Source organism: Pleurodeles waltl, chromosome 1_1 (assembly GCF_031143425.1).
Source record: "Pleurodeles waltl isolate 20211129_DDA chromosome 1_1, aPleWal1.hap1.20221129, whole genome shotgun sequence".
NCBI classification, from domain to species: domain Eukaryota; kingdom Metazoa; phylum Chordata; class Amphibia; order Caudata; family Salamandridae; genus Pleurodeles; species Pleurodeles waltl.
In genome coordinates, this window is record NC_090436.1 from 827,077,189 (window position 1) to 827,095,105 (window position 17,917).

A 17,917-nucleotide genomic window follows, 5' to 3' on the forward strand; every position below is an offset into this window, starting at 1 on the left:
GCCATATTTATCCAATGTTGCACAGAGATTCTCTTGCAACTGTATTGTGACCTATAGACCTAACCAGGTTGTGTTTGTTAATAGGGGTTCCACCCCCCAAATTAATAACTATTTCTGAGAACTTAGGACAGACAATGATAGGCAAAGAAGTGCTACGAAATCAGGCAATCCCCACACATGTGTCTGTAATGTATTGTTGCATAGGTTCTCAATATCTTAATGAGACTACTGGTTTCGGGTGGCAGAATCGCTTGTACTGTGGGGGCCTGAGTCTGAACCCACTACAGGTGACACCTGTCAGCCTAATCGGGTTTTGTTCCGGCTAACTAGCAGTGCCTCATCTCCACGCAAGAGCAGAGATGATTGGGCAACCGAGCACATGACACAATTGACTCCTCAGGGAAATCGTGGTCACTCAGATCTCATCTGTTTCTCTTAATTACATTAGTCTCACATATGCAAGGACAATCAGAGGCAGAGTATGGTTCAATAAGGTTTTATTGAAGTAACGGCATCTTAGATAATAAAGCATGAATTGCAATAACTAGGACGATGAAGCATGACAGGATTAAAATTGTGACAAGGAGAGTGAAACATAAAAATAATTCTACCATATTGTCACTAAGATCGCTAAGAAAGCTCCTACCAAGGCTATGTTAGAGCACAGCGTGTTAAGCTCTAATTCTGCCTTTCAGGTTCTCCTGGGAAGACATCATCCCTCATACCTGAACAAGAGGCCTGAATTCTACATAAGCAGCTGCAGCAAAGCACTCAGTAATCAGCATACAGTTGTGGTCATCTGGCTGGAATCTCCCTCTAACGCACATGGGTCAAAGTAGTGTTTTTATAATAAAACAGCTGATGTTCCAAGAAAGGATCCCCATTTAAGAGTGTGCATGTGTCTGTGAACATTAGAGACAAAGTGTACCACCTTTGCTGGCAACCTATCTTACTACAGCCTTGATAAAAGCACAGAGGGAAAGAAATGTCTTGTTTGAGAACGAATGGCTGGCCTAGGCAAAGAACAGCTAGATAGAGAAAATAAAACAAGACTGCAAATGTGGCTATTGTTAAAATAATAAAAACGAATCTGAATAAAATATATCTAGGTTAAGGTGCACAGCGTCATGCCTAGTTTGCTAAAATAAAGTGTATAAAACTATAGCTAAAATGGCTACACAACAGTATGTCTTATACCTATTAGTTTCTGGCAATGATCTACAATAGTTGTGGGTGGTAGCATATCACAAAGAACAATAGCACACTTATTTAAAAAAAAATCCTAGCTGAAGCGTTGGCTCACTCACACCAGGCACACATACACATCCTCATGCACGTGTTGTCTTTCCACCAAATTAGAGTACACAAAGGCGAAATTTTAGTGGATCGTCATCTTCCCTCAATTGGGTTGTTTCGATGGTACACACTTATATCTTTCTCAGAGTAAAGGACCACCGCTCCCTGAACACCTAAGTGGTCTGCACTGCTAAATACTTCATCACTGAGTTTACAGGACGTTATCCGGGGAGCACACAAGACTCTTACATGTTCCATTATTCACCATTGACTGGCTTGCAAGAGGAGAGCTAGGAGATGGCCTGTTAATAGGTAGGCAAATAGAGCAGTAAACTCAGGAATAAAGCCAAGGAATGCCTAAAACTACAATAACTCGTTGTTCCTCACTTGTAGAAGACGGTGGATATACTATAGGCTCAATGGTAATGAAACCATAAAAGAATCCAAGGACTTAAGGGGAATGCCATAAAAATACAGCACAAAACAGGCCATGTTAGTAGTGGAGCATGTGCTTTGGATACTAAAAGTGATGCCATTGCCCCACAAAACCAGAGAGACACTACATTTTGACATGAAGGCATGCTGCAGAAGCACTGCAATGAGTGCAGTGTTGAATAACACTGCGACCATGAACGGTCCACCAACCAAGTACATGAAGGTTATTCCACTGAGGATGGATCCCATTTACTCCTTCTTCCCAGGGACCAGATGCAGTACAAATGCCAAACACACGGCTCATGGGACAGATGTCACCAACATTTCCTTCTGCTGTAAGCAATATGCGTTATGGAAAATAATACTGCTGTGTATCAACTCCCATAATATCATGGTACAAGAACAGTGGGGACAGAATATCGAGGAATTATGGAAAGGTAAGTGCATATATAGAAGTATAGATTTACTATTTCTAACTCCACATATACGTGCCTTGAACATATATGACCACGTCGGAACATATATGTGGAGTTAGGTGTGAAAAATATAGACTTACCTGTCAATGTATATTTTTTATTTTGTCCCATCGATAATCTGGGTTCGATGTTCAGCGTGCACAAAATATACGGACATATGTACAATATTTATATTTACAAACATCAAGTTCCTCTTTATTCACTGGCGATGAAAAACATATTACCATGTCACCTCTTAAAATACTCAATAAGGGCAGTAGTTTAGAGAATTAGAAGAAACTGTTTCAACATTATAGCGAACCATAGCATGTTGGTAAATGTATTTAAGTTCTGCATCACCCTATCTCCCTATGTACCTTTCATGTCAAGTGAGCTACTCGTGCTGAAGACCTCCCCGCTCACCATTGCTGATAGAACAGCCTTAAGTGCAGCATTGGCTATCTGCAACTCCCCAAGTCCTGCTGTAACCTGCACAAGGCTGCTGGCCACATTGCCCTTGTAATGCCGTGTTTCAACTTGTACAATGTCTGTGCTTTAGGAGAAGCTGGAGATAGCAAAGGTCATTCTGTCCACTGAATGCCCATAGCACTGTAGCGGGTACCAGTGAGTCTACGCCTCTCTGTCTTGGAAATCTGCCTGCACTGCTCCCCACAGTGCTATAACTGCCTCACACATGTGATTAACAACACGTGTGAGTGTCTGAAAAACATTTGACACATCAGCCTTTAGATCACCGACCCTCCTACCCAACACTTGAATGGTTCTAACTGCTTCTACTACACTCACATCATTGATATTCCCAACTCCCTGAATTCCCTAGTTTGGGGTGCCACCATCAGACTCACATGGCATTGTTTGATGTTCTGTCATGTTAGGTGTATGGGTAGGTGTAAGGACTGGTTCTGCTCCCATGGGTGGTGAAGCTGGCACAGCTGGTGTTGGGGATGGTAAGGACGTATGCATCCCAGATGTGAGCGCTTCTCCACCTCCACTTGTTCAGGGGTTTTGGTATGGTGTCTTCTCTTGACTATGCATCACGTTCTCATCATGGACTGGGTAGATCTAGTAGGAGAGGGAGATCACATTGGCCGTGCCAGAGGACAGTGGAGAATTCATTGCATGTGTGAAATCTGCACTTGTTGAGATGAAAAGAGATGGGCTCGTGTATTTCTTGCCACCCAATTCCTCATTCGATGTGACAATATCCAAGTATGAAATATTTTTTTTGAGATCATTTTTTTTCGGTGTAAGTCTTATTTTGGAGGTAAAGAAATGCCAATTTGACCTTTCACAGTTTATTTCCTCTGGCTACTTGCGCCTGTCTACTTGTCTGCCTATCAGAGAAGGAATGCTAAGACTATCTGTTTACTCTTCTGCCCCCACAAAGCGACTGTGGGAAGAATAGTGAACAAAGTAGGCCCAAATTCCAGCTACAGCTTTCTGCCAAAAGGCTTTGGCCGCCCTTCTCTCAACTTCAGTCACACTGTTTGCAAGGTATTTGTAGGGCAACAGGATGCTGGAGGTAGGAACCGATCTCCGTTTCACTCTTTTTCTGTGAATTTCAGGGTCGGAATTGGCTATCGGGCAATCTGACAGTGCCAGAAGTGCTGGTCAGAGTGGACAGTGTGCAGGCCGGTTATTTGGCTGTTTTTGGGCCTGTTTTCTGTCCAGGTGGTGCGGTTTTTACTGCTGATTTCCCTGAAATTACGACAAACATTTCAGGCAGCAAGCACAAACGCAATGAGCTTCCCTTACCTTTCAAACAACTATAGCTATAGAGCTTTCCCCTTGATAGAGCGTTCCGACCTAATAAATTACCTTCATCTGGACGCTCTTAGGTCGATGAATCTTTTGACCAAGTGGGGCTCTCTTCACCCGAGAGTAATCAATTTAATCAAATCAATAATCAATAACGAACATAAGCAATGCCCTGATCAACATAACACTTCACAATTAATCCAGAAAACATTTCGGCGAACCATGACCTTTCGGTCATGAATAACCACACCAGTTTATTCAAAGTTAATGAATTTATTTCCCTATATTAACAAAGCTAGCACAATATAAATGTGTCTCAACACCAAATGATATATGTAAATGAACATTAATAGCTGTCCATAACGGCGAAAAAGATGCAATCTATGCAGCATTTGAATAACAATACCTTCTATGATAGCAACGCAAACCACTAAAACTATAATCTGTAATGGGCTAATTGCATACATTAGTCAGCATAACAAGGTCTCAAATTGCATCGTGCGACAAATGAATCCTCATCTAACCTCAAATTAGCATCTGCATGTGGGATTTCATGCAAAAACAATTTAGCAACATTAATTTGGAAAGCTCCTAACTAGGGCTCTTATAAAAAATCAGCAGTTGGTTACCTAAAAAGAAACACAATGCAATTGTACATTTTCCTTTCATATTTACCAAATTCAATCAGCATTCAAGGAAGTCTTCGTCTCACAGGTACCGGTTTCGATCAGCATGGGACGGGGGCAAAGGGGCAGGGTGGACGGGGCAATTGCCTCACAGCGGCAAGATAAAAGGACAAAACTACTACTTCATGCAAAGGGGCAAATCGAAGTTAAAGTCTCTAGGGCGAGAATTACTTAAAGTCTCTTTCTCTCGATTAGAGAAAGCATCCAAGTCTCTCAAAATGGCGTCGCAGCAAGATGGGCCATAATAGCTGCAATGGGCAATAATGTTCGATAGGTCATGTCCGTAATGTCTGTAATGGCTGATGGGTAATGGCTGCTTTCTTCTTGTGCACCTGGTTTAAATAGACAACAGTTCAAATCCAGTAGGGTCTTCCATTGGAGGGTTCATAGGTTGGCTTCAAATTGTCCAATCAAAAACAAAAATTCACAAGCTTCTACCTAGGCATACATTATCCTTGGAGTCGGGAACGTAAGTTGCAACATATTTTACCAATTAACTCACTTTCAGAGCTTCCATTGTCTGCACCTGCAGATTGACCTTGTAGCAAAAAAGAAGATGCCAGGCTGGCACGAAACCTTAAAGATAAGCATGTGAACCGATCTCACTGGAAAAGTACAGCTTCAAGCAAGAATACACGTTTATTAGCACATTGGAAAAATACAAGCATCTAAACCGTGAGACAAGGCAACTAGGCCGAAGCCTCCACTAAAGTTATGCTAAGCTAAAACATTTCTAACAAGCAAATCATGGCACACGTTTATGATTATGTCAGATTCGTACAATTCTAATACATCACGTTATATAAAGCACGCTTATAAATGTTGGCGAACTACTCTGAGGGCACATTTGTCCCCGTACAATCTTTACTTGATTATTGCGGCACTACGTTTATGCGCTAATAAATGTAAAACCTTCATTTCTGCGTCATCAATCCCTCCTCTGATGACTACTTGTCATCACACAAACTATTCCCACAAATTTTATTCCATTAAAATTCTGTCAGTTCTCTCTGCCTTTTAGTTCCCCTTGTTCTTGCCTTGTATTCTTCTGCCATTCTTTTCATCATTTTCTCTTCCTTCCTTCTTTTAATTCTTTCCATGATCATTATTATTCCCCTCTTTATTCCCCAAATTCCAAAGATGCAAATCAGTACTATTAATATTCCCTGTATTATTTTTAATAATATTCCATTCCAAATGCCACCAAGCCAATTTCCCACTGAAGCAATTCCCTTTCCAACCTTCTCCCAAACTCCTGGTTCTTTCAATTCCTTCAAGTCTGCACTCTCTTTCGTTAAATTTGCAAGCATTGTTTTAATCTTCACACTGTTGTCTGGAATATACGTGCAACAGTGACGCGCCCCAAGCATTTTGCAAACGCCGCCATCCTTTGCTAAAAGAATGTCTAGGGCAAGCCTGTTTTGAAGAGTCATAGCTCTTTCTGCTGCAAGTTCAGCATCCATCAGGATTATAGCACCTGAAAACTTTGTCAACATGTTATCCACTATAGTAGACAACTTTCTTATTTTGATGGAATTCAACACAACTCCCAATGAAGGAATCATGGCTCCAAATATATCTCCTACCACAGCAGCTGCAGTCTCTCTTTTCTGGATACGATGAGATCCAGACGTCTTTGGAATCACCGATAGGTCATCCAGTTGATAAACCTTTGGGAACACTATACCCAAATAACATCTCCCCCACCATCCCTTTGGAAGACGATAATAGGCATTATGCCCGCAAATGTAATATACACCTGGTATGACAGGGTCAAGTCCGTTCAGCATGAATGTCCATTTGGCCTTAAAGATAAACGTATGTTTACATTCACTCGCTCCCACAAAAATGTTGTCATAATAAGACTCACCACGATATATACAAAATTTCCCTACATGCCAAGCATCTAAAGCTATTCTTCCTTGTGTTTTTATTGCGGCAAAAGCATAATTATCTACTGAAGTCCTCTTACTTAGCTCTTTTTCTAATTTCGCATTCATTTGTGCCCTTCTATCATCTGTGCGATCTAAATAGCTTATTTCTACTGCAGAGAGGGAGCAGGTAAGGTTTTCCCTATGAGCGTGAGCTGTTTCAAAAGGTTGCATTGGCTCGAAAAATTCCCTCATTATTTTAGCATCCCAATCTTTAGCAATCTGGCTAAATTGCGTGATTATAGGAACATATGCAAAAGTAACATCATAATTTGAGTAAAAATACTGTATGTTGGTTTGACCATAAAATCTAGAAGTTACTATACTACATGTAATTCCATATGTAAGAGGCATATGGTGATAAGTCACCCCTTCCGTTACCGATGTCGGTATCTGTGTACACACATAACAATCTTTCGCATCCATAGTCTCAACATATTCTGTCAGTAAGCGATAGAAAACATTATACGAAAGTTCCTTCTTATCATGCAAGTGTCTCTCATCTAATTCTAGTATTTTCAATGCGGTTAGTTCAGTGACAGTAACAAGAGCAGAAGTAGAAGCATCAATTTTCTCATTCTCACCCTTACCACGCGTTGCAAGCACTATTGCCATTATTATTAGTACACATGCAGCTATCAAGCCTATACACACATATTTACAATATTTCACTCTACTGTTTTGTGTCATGATCTGTATAGAATCAGAGAGCTAGAAGCACTTATAAAAGAAACGATTTAGCAATTCAGTTACAAAGCTGAACGAGCGCAATGTTCACACAGTTTTCTTCAGGAGCCCAGTCACTTATCGGTTAGCAGCATTTGTCTCAATTCGGCAATAACTCAGTCCTTTTTTTTTTTTTTTTTCGGCAATAACTCACTCTCTTTTTTTTTTTTTTTTCTTCAGTTAGCAATGTTGTCTCAAATCGGGTTTAAGAGTCAATCAGGTTATCAAAGTCTTATCAAGTCAGCAAATGTCTCATCCGGTTTAGCAATGTCTCAGCTGGTTGTATCACGTTAGATTATAGCAAGCAATGTCATTTATCAGTTTTTTTTTTTCAATCAATACTGTCCATAAAACTTTTCTTTTCTATTGGTATCTCTTCTTCTTCGTTCTCGAGGCTAAGAGATACAAATTCGTCAGTCCAATCGTCATTGACTACATATGCCCATTCTGGACCAGAATATCTCCTGTTTGGTATCCTTTTCCTTTTCAATTTTGCATCTCTCTTTGATTCTGCCTCACTGGTACTTTCCTCTTTGGCCAAGTCTTTTTCTTCACTGGATATTGGTACCACGACAGACACTTCCTTTCTTTTCTCTTTCACTCTTGGCCCTTCACTGTCGTTCAACTTTTCTCTAGTTCTTACTTTTACTGGTGATATACTTTGTTTTCTCTTTGCACTGTGTCCACTTGATGGACCTGCGATCTCTTCTGAAGAAGTTTGAACAGTTTCGTTCTGTTCTGCCTTGTCCCCTCCTTCTGGGGAGTCAATCAGGTTTTCCTTTTCTCTTTCTGTACCGTCTGCTTCTGGGAAAGCCCTCCTCTGATCAGGCTCTCCTGCTTCTTCACCTCTTTCGAGCCCTTTGTCACCGTTACTTTCTTCAGGCTCTTTGTCACTTTCAGCTGCTTCAGGCTCTTTGTTACCCTCAGCTGCTTCGTCGCTGTCTGAGGTTGCTCCTTGGTCTTCCCCAAGTGAATCGGTTGCTTCGTCCTCAGAGAATATTTCTCTCTCGTCTATTTCTGCCTGTTCGCTTCTAGTTCTGTTTTGCTCTGTCTCAGCGCTCGGCACTTTGTTATCAGGTACTGGCAGTTTCAGCGCTTCAACTTCCTCATCTGTGGGACACAACACTTTCTTTGTATGACTGGCGTGGATCCAGTGGGGAACTCCCGCACACTTCACAGCGGTAGTGGTCGTCAGGATCACTTGGAAAGGGCCTTTCCAACGGGGTTCCAGACACGACTTCCTCACGTGCTTCTTTACCACGACCCAGTCACCTGCTTTCAGTGTGTGTCCTGGACCTTGGATCGGTGGCAAGGTGGTTGCTTCCACCTGGTGAGAGAAAGAGCGAACCACGTCAGCCAGACCTTTGCAGTAGTCTAACACCATATCATCTGTAATATTCAAAAGCGCGTTTGCGGGAACTGCAGGAAGTCTCATGGCCCTGCCCATGAGAATTTCGTGCGGGGACAATCCAGTCTTTCTGTCAGGGGTGTTTCTCATTGACATTAACACCAAAGGCAATGCGTCAGGCCATTTCAAATTTGTCGATGCACATATTTTCGCCATTCTTGATTTCAGTGTACCATTCATTTGTTCCACCAGTCCTGAGGCTTCAGGGCGATAGCTACAATGCAGTTTTTGCTCAATGTTCAGCGCTGCGCAAAGTAACTTTATCACCTCGTTATTGAAGTGACTTCCTCTATCTGATTCTAAAGAGATCGGGAATCCGAAACGTGGTATCAACTCCCTCAACAATAGCTTTGCAACTGTAAGGCTGTCATTTCTACGTGTGGGGTATGCTTCAATCCAGTGACTAAAAATGCACACAATCACCAACACATACTTCAGACCTCCATGCACAGGCATCTCAATAAAGTCCATCTGCATTCTGCTGAACGGGCCACCTGCCCTACCGATGTGGCTCACGTTCACAACCGTTCCCTTTCCTGGGTTCATCTGCTGACAAATGACACAACGATGGCAAACTGCTTCTGCAACTTGACGGAATCTGGGGTTAAACCAATCAGTTTTGAACAATCTTATCATGGCATCTCTCCCTAGGTGAGCCTGCCCATGATAGAACCGCGCTAGCTGCGATAAGAGACAATTTGGTAAAACAAATTTTCCCTCATTTGAAACCCATAACTCATCTGGTCTCTTTGTACATTGTGACTTAATCCAGGAAGCTCTTTCATCCTCCCTGACGCTATTCTGTAATGCTTTTAGTTCATCCATTGTATCCACGACCTTCAAGGCAAATGCTTCAGCTGGTTCGAGCTCTGGCTCACTTATCAAATTCCATTCATCCCTGAGCAATATACAGTTCAAGGCACAAAATCTTGCGACCTGATCCGCATATGCATTTCCCAGGGAAACATAGTCCTGTCCTTTTGTATGAGCACTACACTTTACCACTGCAATTTCGGCTGGCATTTGAATGGCGTGTAACAATTCCCTTATTCTCTCCCCGTTTTTCACTGGGGACCCTGAAGAGGTCAGAAAACCTCTCTGTGACCATAGTTGCCCAAAGTCGTGCACAATTCCAAACCCGTACTGACTATCAGTGTAAATGGTAACCTTCATCAATGCAGACAGTTGGCATGCTCTTGTAAGGGCTACAAGCTCTGCTACTTGTGCGGAATAGACTCCTTGAAGCCAGGACGCTTCCAAGACACCTGTTACAGTACATACAGCATATCCTGCTTTCAATATTCCCAATGCATCTCTTAAACATGACCTATCAACAAAAACAATTTGGTCATTTTCATCAAGCTTAGTATCCTTAATGTCAGGTCGGGGTTTTGTGCAAAATTCAGTCACCTGAAGGCAGTCATGCTCGACGTCTTCAGCGTTCTCAATTTCAGCATTTTCACCGGGAAGCAAGGTTGCTGGATTCAACGTAGTGCACCTTTTCAGCTGCACATTCGGTGAGCCCAGAATTATTGTTTCATACCTTGTGAGTCTTGCTCCAGTCATGTGTTGCGTTCGGGAGCGGGTCAAAAGTATCTCAACTGAGTGAGGGACCATGACTGTTAATGGGTGTCCCATCACTATTCCTTCACTCTGAGTGAGGCTGATACCAACTGCTGCTACGGTGCGCAAACACCCAGGCAGTGCTGCTGCAACCGGATCCAAAGTAGCTGAAAAATACGCTACTGGTCTGTTTATGCCACCATGGGCTTGGGTCAAGACAGACAAAGAACATGCATCACGTTCATGACAAAACAATGTGAAAGGCTTTGTGTAATCAGGCATACCTAAAGCTGGAGCCCTGCACATGCATTCTTTCAATTCAATAAAAGCATCCATCTCATCTCCTTTCAGCTCAATTTCATCCAAGGCATCCTTCTGGATCAGTTTCAGTAAAGGCTTTGCTAGAGTTGAGAAGTTGGGAATCCACTGGCGACAGTAGCCCACCATCCCCAAAAACTTCCTCACCTCCCTCCTCGTCTTTGGTGGACTCATTTGAAGTACACTTGTTATTCTTTCCTTCATTATTCTCCGCGACCCTTTCTCTATTTGATGACCCAAGTATTTCACTTTCTTCTGACAGAACTGTAACTTTGAAGGAGACACCTTGTGTCCATTCCTTCCCAAATGGTTCAGTAGAGCAATAGTGTCGGCTGTGCAGCCACTTTCTGTCTTAGATGCAATCAGTAAGTCATCAATGTACTGTACTAGGGTTGACTCGAATGGCAATTCTAACGCTTCCAAGTCTTTCTTTAGAATCTGATTGAAAATTGACGGTGACTCCGAAAACCCTTGAGGAATTCGACACCAACTGTAAACTCTGTCTAAGAATTTGAAACAAAAGAGAAATTGGCTGTCCTCATGAAGAGGCACCGAAAAGAATGCTTGTGACAAGTCGATGACTGAGAACCACTCGGCATCACAAGGGATTTGAAACATTATCACAGCTGGATTCGGTACTACGGGGCAGCATTTAACTATGATGTCATTTATTTTCCTCAAGTCCTGCACTATTCGGACCTTTCCACTCAGCTTTATTAGTCCCATGATTGGTGAATTACATGGACTGCTTAACACTTCTTTCAGTACTCCCTGTTTTACAAACTCGTCAATGAGTTGGGCGACTTTCATGAGGGTGTCTTGTGCCATGTGGTATTGTGGGGTCTGGGGAAAAGTTACATTTGGTTTTACGGTCACTTTCACTGGTTCCACTCCTTTCACCAATCCCACCTCTTTTCCTGTCATATCCCACACTTCCTTTCCGACTGTTTCCCGTAATTCAGCTGGAATATCTTCTTCAGTTATCATCGGAAGAAGGTTAATCAGAGGATATTCTTCATCGACAGTTTCCATCTCATCCCCTTCTACACTGTCCTCTTCTTCCCCATCACTGCTCGTCTGAATTCTAATTCCATCGTTCGAACACATAATCGAACATCCCAATTTGCACAATAGGTCTCTCCCTAACAGTGCTATCGGGCTTGAGTCACATACCACAAAATTATGTAACCCTTGATAGTTACCAATTCTGACTGGTACTGGATCTGTGATTGGGTTCGTCAGGTGCCTGTTTGCTACTCCCACTACTTGAACTGTTCTCCCTGAGAGTGGCAAATTTGGTACTTCAATGCTCCTAACAGTTGAACGTGTGGCTCCTGTGTCAACCAAGAATGAAACACGATGACCCATAACTCTTCCCTCCACATACGGACCCTTTTGATCAACTTCCAAGGATGCTGCAAGCACACAATTTCCCTCCTCATCTGAACTTTCACTCTCCCATACATTGTTTATTCCATTCTCACTGTGTAATGGGAACTGTTGTACTGTGCCATTTGTATTCATCACCTGACTCGAGACCTGTGGAGGAACCATCACTTGCTGCTGACTCACTGGTGCCAAAGGTATTTGCATTTGCTGATTAGGTACCATGGGTAACTGCTGTTGCATTGGCTGCATTTGCGTCATCTGCATACGGGGCATCTGCATCTGCTGCGGCTGCATGGGCTGTAATCCCTGCAGCTGATTTATGGTCTGGAAATTTGGGTTTGGACCTCTCATTTTCGGTCCCCTCATTGTCTGGAATGCATTGACATCGTTGTTTTGCTGACCAACACCTGCACCTTCCTGCACCACCATCGGGCACTCGCGTTTCCAATGTCCGACGATTCCGCACGCGTGACACGGCATCACCCTTTTCATTGCCTGCACACCATTCGGAATCACAACAGTGTTCAAATCCGGACCATTACTCCCAAAGCCTCCTCTGCCTCTACCTCTCGCCTGTGGCTGAAACATCATGTTTCCCTGCGGCTGCGGCTGCAGTATCTGCTGTTGGAACCCTTGCAACCCTTGCAAACCTGTCTGAGCTGCTTTAAGTTGCATCACCATCACTTCCTCTTTCAACCTTTTCTGTTTCACTTCAATTTCGTCACTACAGTATTTCGCATAATTCAACACCTCATCAATAGGTTTCGACTGCCAACAAATCAAATGCGTCTTTATCATCTGACTTATCTCTGGTCTCAGCCCTTCCACAAATCTAAACACAAAATGAAGCATGTCCTTCGCCTCTATTGTTTCCGTGCCACTGTAGTTCTTGAACGCCTTCAACAACCTCTCATAGTAACCATGAATCGACTCTTTAGCCTCTTGGGCGGTTCGATCAATCTTCTGCCAATCCACATTTTTCGCGGGAACCTTCGTCTTCAAATGCTCAATCACCTTATAGTACAAGCTCATTACCATAGGTGACGGTGCACCCGTATCCCTGTCTCTCTCTGGTTCACTTGTCGGCCAACCTACAGCCCTTTTGCAGTCTTCCCACAAATCTGCCGGAACCACAATCTCAAAGAGGGTGTTCAGGTCTTCCCAAAGACATTTTGCAAGCTTCACAAACCTATCAGTCTGTTGATACCATTCAATCGGTTTCTCTCTCAGTTTGGGAAAATCATCCGTAAAAGACTGAATGTCGCTTCTATGCCACGGTACATGTATTAATTTTCCCCCTGCTGTCTCCCTCATTGGTAACATGGCTATTGCATCACTACTCTGTGGTCTTTTCTCCTTGTGCTCTGGGACACTGTCTTTCCTCTTTTCCTTTTTTCTTTACCCACCTGCTTTCCCATTTGTCTAAGCACCTCCACACTTGTGCACTCTGCAGCAATTCTCTAAGGTGCGTTTTCATGCCTGCTGACCTCATGTGTTCAAAGTCTGTGGTCCCGAAATCCAATCTATAGCTCCTGCTCAAGTGTTTTGTCTTGTCTATCTCAACCCCGTTTTTGTCAGCTATTTCTTGCAACCTTCTATGTACCTTGTTCACTTCTCTCGTAATCCTGGGACATAGATACCTCAGCTCTTCTTCTGAGTAGGACTCTAGCCTATTCAAACCCATAGTCCCTTCCACCAATTCTTCTGCTTCCATGTTCAACCTTATCCTATTCAGGTAGTCTTCTCCCTTCCCACTGGCTGAGCTTTGTGTGGAATTCAGACTGTTGAACCACTGTGTTAGCTGTTGCGCATTCAACCCCATCAGTGTAGCGTTCACATCGACTGCCATTGATGGTTGCGGCAACTTTTCAGTATTCGATGATAGCGGTATCATCAGTGGGGGACTCGACCTCACCATTGTTGACTGCGCACATATGGGACTAAACTCCATCAAGGACCCAGATCCAGTTGGCTGAGCCACTATCGGAGTTGTCTCTGGAGTGTTTTCTATGTACCTCCTTTCCGTCCCATTCTGCACCACTAATCCTTGACCGCTCATACCTGAGTTAGGCTGATTGTACAAAGGTACCGGTGGACCTACAGTAATGGGTAGGGATATCGCATCTGGGTTCTGTCCATTCCCCATGTTCTGAGGCATGTTCATTCCCACACTATGGGTCATCATTGCCGGCATGCCCGTCTGACTCCCGGTCATCTGAGCATGTGCGGTTCCCCCTTGCATCTGCTTTTGGGGCATCAAAAACTGGATTGATTCAGCTTGTGCCAATGTTGGGTTGCGCCATTCTGTACTCCCATTACGGTTGGATCTAGAATCATTCCTGTACCGTTGTCACTGCTGTAGTACCTTGGGACCTGCGGCTGATAATTTTCTGCTGTTTTCAATATAGGCACATCAGGATATATTCTCCTAACCTGCGGTATCTGCGGGGTGAACAGTAAACTCGGGTCCTTAGATCCTGATGGCGTTTCTGAATTCGGAGTTTCATTATTCTGTACCGGTGCCGGAGGGGCAGAACTGGTACTTGGACCTTGTCCACTCTCTGCATAAGGTGGTGGACGGTCGTTCAGCAGTTGCGTGATGAACTCCTCATCCTCTGACTCGTCTTCCTCTCTATCTTTTGAATACCTCCTGTTTGTCTTACAGGTAGCTTTCTTACCTGTCGCCTCTTCTTCCTTAGCAATTGCGGGAAACAATTTTATCCCCTGCAATATGTCTGACCTCCACACCTTCTGTGCATTATCCCACCTAGCGTCCGCTCGTGTCTTTTCTACCTTTCTTATCCTGGTCTCGAACTTCTTTTGCTGTTGCTGTCTAGCCATTAGTTCCCAAATCGCTAGAGCCTCAAACTGTGCTGGCCTTGGAGGTACCTTCATGTCGTACATAGCAAATCTCAAATTCTCTAGGATCCTTATATTGAATGTCCCATGGATCGGGAACGCCACGCTCCCATGTTTCTCTGTCAGCTTGTGCCATTGCTTTAGCCATAGGCACGGAGCTACCCCCTTTTCCTCCATTACAATGTAAGCTGGTGTACCTTCGGGTGGTGTCTCCTCTCCTACGCTCGTTTTAATGTAAGACTCCCCCTTCATCGCACTCTTTAATGCTTTCAAAAATTTCATTTTCTCGTCTTTTATTTCACAAAATTTGTAATCAATAAGTGACTTTAATTCCCGGAATACTCTTCGCTTGTCTGTGGCTCAGATTGAGTGGGTGCTCCTGCCTTGTCTCTCTCTCTCTGTTAGCAATCTTTTTTTCATTGAAAGGGTTGTGGGTAATGTGGATGTGTGTTTTATAGTGGTGTGGGGGTGCTATGTGTATGTGTGTCAGGTGTGTGTAGTTTGAATTGTCCAATGTGGTGTAGTTTTGTCTTTCCCCTTCCAATCGAGCCCCACGGACTGCGTCCAATCCGTGCGCGACCCTTCTCTGCAACCAACCTATCCCAGCGCGGCTCCTAGTGACGTCACACTCACACACACTGCGGCTGACAAAGCCTCGCGGCTAGTCCTCCTTCACTCAGCTCCTCTCGTAACAACTTCTAGCATGTATCGCGAGCAACCAAATAATAATAAAACAGATCTGTCGGTTTACTACAGGAAGGGTAACACAATCGCTTCAGGACCTTAGGGATTTTTCACTAGCCTCGGCAGTTATTCCATCTTTCTCGGTCCCCACTTTCGCAAGCAAATCTGACCCGCAGATTCTGCTCTCAACTTGTCAATGATCTATTCTAGTGCACTTAGAATTTGTCAAAGCCCGAAGTCGAAGTTTTCTTTCACTCCCTTAACACACGTACCGACTCGTTGACCACGCCCGGTCAACCTATTAAACCGACCAGACCACAACATAAAACAAGTGTCTCATACACTTTTCAACATACTCCGGAGTCTCTTGACCTCGCAGGGCCCGTCTCAACAACAACCACGTGGACCTTTTTCTGCACAAAGCGCCACATGCACATGAAGTTCGACGACTTCCCTACTCTCACACTCGGAGTCGCACCTCCGCTATTCTCTAAAATCCTCGCAACCTTTTCAAACAATCTGCGGCAATAAGCTGTGCAAGCGCAAAATCCTAACTTCACTCATACCGTCACTAGTACCGCCAACGCCGATCTCACACCTCCATTCTCTCCATTCGCAAGCTCCGAGATCCCGGGAAAGTCGCGGGGGACTTAGGGCATCATCATTCTCTCAATCTGTTTTACCCAAGAAAAATCTAATTCAACACCATATACTTCTCGAGCGGGGTCCCAAAAGGGCGAAACCGTTAATTCAACACCATATACCTCTCGAGTGGGGTCCCAAAGGGCGAAACCGTTAATTCAACACCATATACCTCTCGAATGGGGTCCCAAAGGGCGAAACCGTTAATTCAACACCATATACCTCTCGAATTGGGTCCCAAAGGGCGAAACCATCCTCTGCTACCATCTACTGATAGAGCGTTCCGACCTAATAAATTACCTTCATCTGGACGCTCTTAGGTCGATGAATCTTTTGACCAAGTGGGGCTCTCTTCACCCGAGAGTAATCAATTTAATCAAATCAATAATCAATAACGAACATAAGCAATGCCCTGATCAACATAACACTTCACAATTAATCCAGAAAACATTTCGGCGAACCATGACCTTTCGGTCATGAATAACCACACCAGTTTATTCAAAGTTAATGAATTTATTTCCCTATATTAACAAAGCTAGCACAATATAAATGTGTCTCAACACCAAATGATATATGTAAATGAACATTAATAGCTGTCCATAACGGCGAAAAAGATGCAATCTATGCAGCATTTGAATAACAATACCTTCTATGATAGCAACGCAAACCACTAAAACTATAATCTGTAATGGGCTAATTGCATACATTAGTCAGCATAACAAGGTCTCAAATTGCATCGTGCGACAAATGAATCCTCATCTAACCTCAAATTAGCATCTGCATGTGGGATTTCATGCAAAAACAATTTAGCAACATTAATTTGGAAAGCTCCTAACTAGGGCTCTTATAAAAAATCAGCAGTTGGTTACCTAAAAAGAAACACAATGCAATTGTACATTTTCCTTTCATATTTACCAAATTCAATCAGCATTCAAGGAAGTCTTCGTCTCACAGGTACCGGTTTCGATCAGCATGGGACGGGGGCAAAGGGGCAGGGTGGACGGGGCAATTGCCTCACAGCAGCAAGATAAAAGGACAAAACTACTACTTCATGCAAAGGGGCAAATCGAAGTTAAAGTCTCTAGGGCGAGAATTACTTAAAGTCTCTTTCTCTCGATTAGAGAAAGCATCCAAGTCTCTCAAAATGGCGTTGCAGCAAGATGGGCCATAATAGCTGCAATGGGCAATAATGTTCGATAGGTCATGTCCGTAATGTCTGTAATGGCTGATGGGTAATGGCTGCTTTCTTCTTGTGCACCTGGTTTAAATAGACAACAGTTCAAATCCAGTAGGGTCTTCCATTGGAGGGTTCATAGGTTGGCTTCAAATTGTCCAATCAAAAACAAAAATTCACAAGCTTCTACCTAGGCATACATTATCCTTGGAGTCGGGAACGTAAGTTGCAACATATTTTACCAATTAACTCACTTTCAGAGCTTCCATTGTCTGCACCTGCAGATTGACCTTGTAGCAAAAAAGAAGATGCCAGGCTGGCACGAAACCTTAAAGATAAGCATGTGAACCGATCTCACTGGAAAAGTACAGCTTCAAGCAAGAATACACGTTTATTAGCACATTGGAAAAATACGAGCATCTAAACCGTGAGACAAGGCAACTAGGCCGAAGCCTCCACTAAAGTTATGCTAAGCTAAAACATTTCTAACAAGCAAATCATGGCACACGTTTATGATTATGTCAGATTCGTACAATTCTAATACATCACGTTATATAAAGCACGCTTATAAA

At 43.3% G+C, this 17,917-nt stretch overlaps 1 long non-coding RNA gene across 1 annotated transcript in view; it reads right to left on the reverse strand.

Annotated features, from left to right (window-relative positions):
* Positions 1-490: 490 nt before the first annotated feature.
* The window catches only part of LOC138285046 (uncharacterized), a 94,314-nt gene continuing 76,887 nt past the window's right edge, over positions 491-17,917 (reverse strand). The window contains exon 3 of the long non-coding RNA XR_011201507.1: positions 491-2,064. This is a non-coding gene — a long non-coding RNA (uncharacterized lncRNA). The remainder of the gene's footprint in view (positions 2,065-17,917) is intronic.